The following is a 6,571-nucleotide window of genomic DNA, read 5'->3' as shown; positions in this document are numbered from 1 at the left end:
ATTCTCGAGCATCTCACACTTCTGATAATCAGTTGTCTGCTTGATGTTTATTCAGCTGTGTAATAACAACACGTTCTCACTCCCAACTCGTCAAACGTGTGACGCATGGTCAGGCTCCCTCTGCTGCACTTATGGACGCGCAGGGTACCCCCCTCGCATCGGGAATTGACGTGAAGGGTCCTCCGATTGAAGAGATTGCCGCGGAAGAGCCTGTTGTCCGTATATATTTCCGAAATCACATTGTAGTGACGTATACTGAACACAATAAATTATATAATGTAAACAACTACCTGAAAAACAGGTAGAACGATGCTTTTGTATGGTTTATTGCATTTACGGAGGGAGTGATGTATGCTGGGTAATGGCACAGCTAGCTACTGGGTGACTTTATTCACCCGCTTCGGCTGTTATCAGTCCATACAATGGGCGTTATTAGCACAAATCAGTCCCATAGATATGGGCCATCTCCTGCTAGATTGTTCAGAAGGTTGTTCTCATCCATCCAGATGGAGGATCACTAACAGGAGCGTGGAAGACTCCAGAATCCACTCTGGCTGCAATCCGGTGGATATGCAGTGTTTACAGGTAAGACCATTTAAACGGACAGCATTTATAGAATGACTATTAAAAGGCAGCGAGTGTCAGTAATGTTAATGTGGTTATGTTAGTAATACACCGAGTGCTAATATAACAGCTTTAAGATGCATTTGTAGATATTATTACGTGTTTTACCGTCTTTATGGTGCTAGCTTAAAGTTACGGTGTAAACGTTAGCCTATATTGGAGTAAAGCTGTTACTGGTTAAACGATGTTAGCACAGAAATATTAGCTTCTGTCATGACTGATGAAGTTACTAGTTAATAAAGTTTCCAGTAAAGTGTTTAATCGCAGCCACAGACTGACAGCAAATATCTCGATTAGCTTCAGTGCATCTGTAATAAATATGTGCAAGTTTCAGTGCTTCGTTTAAACTGTATGATACTTATACTGACCCAGGGTCAGTGTAAAATACAATCCTAGCTGTGTGAACAAAGCCTGGCTCCTTTAATCCTGCATGACAAACCTCAGGATGCAGGTTATTATTACTCTTTCCTGCTGGCACACCTGTCACACCTGAGAGTCAGCGAGAAACTTACAGTGACGTGGACATCATGCAAAGACTGCCAGACTCTGTAATACTGCAAATGATCAGTGACTCAGGTTAACACTAAACTTTAAACGGCACCTCTGTGTCTCTGTGTGCTGAACATCTAGGATTGAGTCAGGCTGCATCAGCTGAAGCTGTTATTTGTATATATCAGTATTTTTTATTCGGGTGTGGGGAAAATACGTAAGACTGCAGTGAAGCGATGCACCAGATTAATCCCTGGCCAAAGGTATCGTACTTAAATCAGACTACTGATCCAGCCACATCAGCCTTTTGTGAGGTCTGTTTAAAGTAGACTAAAAGTGAACTGATGAACTCTGATGTCTGTCTCTGTGTTAGTCCTCTGACAGACTGGTGACCTGTCCAGGTGTGCTCTACCTATGACTACTGGGACAGGCTCTAGCCTCTGTAATAGAAATGTTCTGTATTCTCATTTAAAGTATTTAAGTGCTTATGCATATGCTTAGTTGTGACACTGTTACTGTTCAGTGAAACTTTCTAAAACTAGATGAACTTACTTCAGCGTCAGCAGTTTGAGAAAACAACTCCCTTTACAGGTGCTGATAAGGGCACAAAACAGCATAACTATTGATCCGTTAGGTTTCATAGCGAGACACGTGAAGTGTGGTAGGATCAGTTTGTAACTTCCTCCCTCTTCCTTGGAATGCATAAAGGAGGAGGAGCACCACTTCTGTGGCAGCGCTGACATGACTGAACTGTGATGTTTGATGTGTGTTGGCGCAGTAATAAATAGCTTGATCACAGCTCTTTCTGTGTTGCAGACTTTATTTAAAAAATTCCACGACACCTCCCCCACCCTCCCACTGTGAACATGAATTGAATATTCAGAAGACATTTGTTTAAATAGTTCTACAAATCTGAGCTGTTGGTGTGTCCTTGGATTGTGTGGTAATAATATTAGAGCCTGCAATCTTTCTTACTGAAACTCTACTATGAGTCATGTTACCTGAGATTAATTCTATGTTTACCTGTCAGCCTGGACGAATGTGCTGTGTGAAGGAAATTAAATCAGATCTGAACTGCGTACATTTAAGGAACCTGTTCATATTTAATATGAACCAGTGATTTTTTGATTGCTGATTCCAAAAGAGTCTTTGTGGAAATTCTGTTTGGCTTTTTGTTATTTTAATTCTCTTTTCTGTTTTCCAGAACAGTTCTCCACAGTCGCTGTCCACATGGGTCAGTGGGACCAAGAAGCACTCTGCTAATGTGTGGACTCTGACCAGCAACATCCAGCAGGACCCAGACAGTGTTTTCTATCTCCCAGCTGGAGTTTTTGTTTGTCTGTGACTGGAGAGTCAGATTTTTGTTGAGCTTCACACTTGCAGAGGTAAGTCAGTTTGTAGAGATCCCTCCCACCCTGGCTTTTATGTGCTTGATTTCTTATCTGAAAGAGTAATATTTCAGTGACTGCTGCTTGTACCACAGGTTAATACACTCTACTGATTCCTGATGGGAGAATCATCACCTCTGCCAACAAAGAAGCCTGGTGGATGTTTGTTTACAGTCTGATGATGGGACATCATGCTCTGCATCTTCAAAGTTTGCCTCCTCATTATTATTCATACCCAGTAATGTGAAGTATGCTTATATCTACTATAACTGAACCAACCTGGTGCACTTCATTGAGTCTGAATGTTGGATGTTGTGTATCTCGTGTTCTCTGGGCTTTGTTGTCCTCAGTCTTTTCACAGGATCAGAAAACAAAACCAGGAGGCGCGTAAATGTTTCTTCTGGATGATGATAAGACTGTGACACGGGATGCCACCTTTGGTCTTGTGATGAAGCAAAGCTCAGGAAGAAGTGGGATTAAATGGTACCCACATGTGTGCTGCTGAGAAGGATGTACAGGGGCACCTGCAGCCAAATCCAAGCCTCAGGTTAGTTGTAGTTGCAGAACGCTATAGACTGAGACAGCTGAGGCATCAAATGTTTGATTAAACGGATGAAAAAGAGAAGTTTCTTCCCTATAATTATCACTTCTTAAAATCTGTAGCAACTTCAAGTCTGTCAGCGTGCTGAGCATGCTCAGAATGTGACAGTATATTTTTGTTCAATATTTAATTTCTTTCAGTTGCAATTGATAAATGAAAAAATATATATATTCTTATAATTTAGCAAACTAATTTATCAAAAAAAATATACATATATCTGTATTAGTTTTAATAAATTAATTTGACACCTGTATTGAAAATACCATATTGTATTCATACAGAATCAGTTTGGTATCATTGTTTGTCTGATTGTTGAAACTAAGAGCTACTTTGATCTGTTTAGATCTAAAGTATCCAAAGTTGAGCTCTGATGTTTCTTCACCCCTGTGTGTGATATGTGATTCCTACATGCTGGCAGAGCAGAGCAGCAGTTTGTGCTCACAGATGGTGACGGTGTGGAGAGACGGTGGTGTTTCCTCAGAAGAACCAGCAGAGTCACTTGCTGACTGATGCTCGTCTGCACTGCACAGAGGAAATCAACTGACCGAGGTTTGTCCAGTGACGTGTTATGAAATGTATATTTGTTTTATGCTTAAAGTTATGTTTTTCTTGACAGAGGCTCTGCAGAGGTTAGACAAAGCAGAGAAAACATGTGCTTTACATTTTACTGTGATTTATTGAGATATTTGTTGCCTGATTTTCAGCAGGAATGCAGAAATAGAATCAAAGGGAGATGTTTTTGATGTTTTTGTAATGATGTAAGTAAATCTTCAATATTATTTATTTGCTTGGTTATATTAGGAGTGTTTCTGAGGGAGGAGGGAGGAGTCATCATCCAGGTAAAGTGACGTGGATCCGTGGACACACTTGTCTCCCCTTTAAAGGAGACGATCCAAGTCATCCTTAAACGTTAGTGCTTTCAAATACACAAACATTTTTAAAGGACAAAAATGAACATCCAACTTTGACTGTAATACAAAATAAATCTTTGCATGTGTGTTTTCAAACTCTCAGATGGGCAGCATATCAGTCTTGGACTGTCTAACCTGCAGCACTGAATGACCACCACACATGAGCATGTTCCTGCAACATTCAGCATCTGATCCTTCATCTGTGTGCTTCTGCTTTTGGTAAGTAGAGTTACCCAACTTCAGTAACTCTAAACACATGCCATCCATTTCTAACGGCCTGGTTACTTTCCTGTCAGTTACTTTAGAAACCATGTGGTCACCTGACCTAACACTGTTTCTTCTTCCTCCCCTTAATGTTCAAGTGTCACATGTCAAACAGCTGGAGAGGAAACTACACCAGTGTACTGGGATGTTTCAGCAACACGTGCCAGATGCTGTTCCTTCATGGTGACATCACCAGAGACAGCCCCGCCCACCTCAGGACCTCGCCATTGATCATGATGATTATAATGATGACAGCGAGCGGAACTAAGACTGTAAAAATCCACAACCAGAATTTTTCTTTCTAATTATGAATGAATACTGAGAGCCTCTTTCTCTGTTTTGTCTGTTTTGTTTTTTACCTCATTTGTTACTAACAAAGTTCACAAACTCACACAGTTTACATTCTGTATGTTTCCATCTTTACCTGCCACACTCTAACTGCATTTAAGAAAATAATCCTTAGAAATCGTCGTTTTTCTCTTTTGTAATTGATGATAATTCAGTGAATATGCTGCGCTGCTTCCTTTTATTGCGTCACACATTGCTTTATGTTTTTCAGTGTCCGGTTATTTTTTACTGCTGTTTGAATTCTCTGTATGTTTGACCCTGTAGACTGTTTGATGGACTGCTTGTCTTCCTGTTTGTTACCGCTGCCTGTTTTTTAATAAAGATTTGGATGTCTGACTTCAACACAGCCTCTGCGTGTCCTCCCTTTGTGTCCTCTTCCTCTGTGAATGTGTTGCATGTGTCACAGATTCATTTTATTAACAGCTTTCCCACAGTGAGTTGCATCAGCATTCATTCACAGCACATTGCAGAAGGATTCAGATTAATACAGTGATCTTATGGTCAGAATCATCCTGACAGAGTGCCACTGTAAACTATCTTTCATCAGGTAAATTTTAAAGTTCAGGGGCAGGAGTTATGAAGAATCATACTGACATTAGGACTAATAATATGTACCGTAATTGTCGGGCTATAAGCCGCTACTTTTTGCACAAGCTTGGAACCCTGCGGCTTTTAGTCAGGTGCGGCTTTTCTATGGATTGTCCATGATTTTTGTCATATCGTAAGACGATTTGTTTTGTTTGTTCCGCTGTTGTACGGCACTACGTTGCCTGGCGGAAGGGCATGTGATCAGACACACAGTATCTGGGTTCAAGAGTGGTATGTTGGTCACGTGTCCATCCGCCAGGCAACATAGTGCCGTACAAGTAGCGCGAAAAACAAACTTCAAATTAACGCTACGCGTTCAGCGGGAGTCGTGGATGACGAGCGGCGATAAACTTGCGAAAAGCAAGTTATGCTCAACTCCACCGGTGGAACCTGACAGCGTGGAAAAGTGTGAAAACATCCACGATCACCAACGGATTTTGAAGGGCTGCACTGCTGCATGATGGAGAGGAGGACACCGCCACGGCCCTTCTGAGGGTGTTTGACTCTGACACTGACAACGAGGATTTCTTTGGTTTTGTAAGTGACAACGAAGGAGAGAAGCTGAGAGTGGATGACGTAGCCATCCTGAGCCTGTTCGTATCCGACACTGGAGAAGAGGACTTTGGTGGTTTTAGTGCGCAGGAAGATGGTGGTGAATGACTGACTTTTCTTCTTGTTAAAGCCGTGTCACTGCACCTGAGCCTAAAAGGTAGTCTGAATCTATTTTTCTGGTGTGCTGTAGGTTATTGTTATGTACTACATTTGTTACTCATTTATGAAGCACAGTACATGTTTCGTACTTGTAATTACCGCTACTTGTACATATACCTAAAAAGTTATGCAAATATGTACCCATAACTTGTTTTTCAAAATATTAATAAAAGGGGTGTGTCTCCAAACAGCCATCTCTTTCCTGACAATTCCCTTTGTGCATATTCTCTTACATATGATAAGTCAACATTGAAACACCTGCGGCTTTTGGTCAGGTGCGGCTAATGTATGTACAAAACAGGATTTTCCCCTGATTTTAGCTTGTGCGGCTAATATTCAGGTGCGCTTTGTAGTCCGGGAAATACGGTACTTACAAAGTCAAAGTTTTTTAATTATGCTAGAATATTGGAAGACAATCAACTTTTAGTGTTTTCTGCATATTAATTATTCTGAAATAGAGACGTGACTCTAACTGTACAGAAGCACTAAACAACTGACAATCTAACAGACATCATTGGCCTGAGCTGTCATGCACAGTGAGTCTGATCCTTTGCTGTGAGAGTCTGACAAGCATGTTTCTGGTCAGTTTGGAAGAAATAATATCACAATGTTGATCTTTTTTTCAATATTCCTTCTCTTTTACAACA

General features: G+C 40.9%; 1 long non-coding RNA gene across 5 annotated transcripts; it reads left to right on the top strand.

The window, feature by feature from the left end:
• Window positions 1-2,463: 2,463 nt before the first annotated feature.
• On the top strand, window positions 2,464-4,784 carry LOC146649327 (uncharacterized). Of its 5 annotated transcripts, XR_014908191.1 has the most exons (7): window positions 2,464-2,498; window positions 2,597-2,739; window positions 2,852-3,048; window positions 3,521-3,651; window positions 3,904-4,011; window positions 4,117-4,232; window positions 4,376-4,784. It is a non-coding gene; the product is annotated as an uncharacterized LOC146649327 (long non-coding RNA). The 5 variants fall into 5 exon arrangements; XR_014908193.1 differs by having other exon boundaries at window positions 2,597-3,048; window positions 3,531-3,651; XR_014908190.1 differs by having other exon boundaries at window positions 2,597-3,048; window positions 3,526-3,651.
• Window positions 4,785-6,571: the final 1,787 nt, after the last annotated feature.

This window comes from Rhamphochromis longiceps, linkage group LG17 (assembly GCF_057381845.1).
Source record: "Rhamphochromis longiceps isolate RC_006_pf linkage group LG17, R_longiceps_female_GT1.1, whole genome shotgun sequence".
NCBI classification, from domain to species: Eukaryota; Metazoa; Chordata; class Actinopteri; order Cichliformes; family Cichlidae; genus Rhamphochromis; species Rhamphochromis longiceps.
Note: the sequence above shows the minus strand (reverse complement) of the source record. Positions and strands in the feature narration are given on the sequence as shown.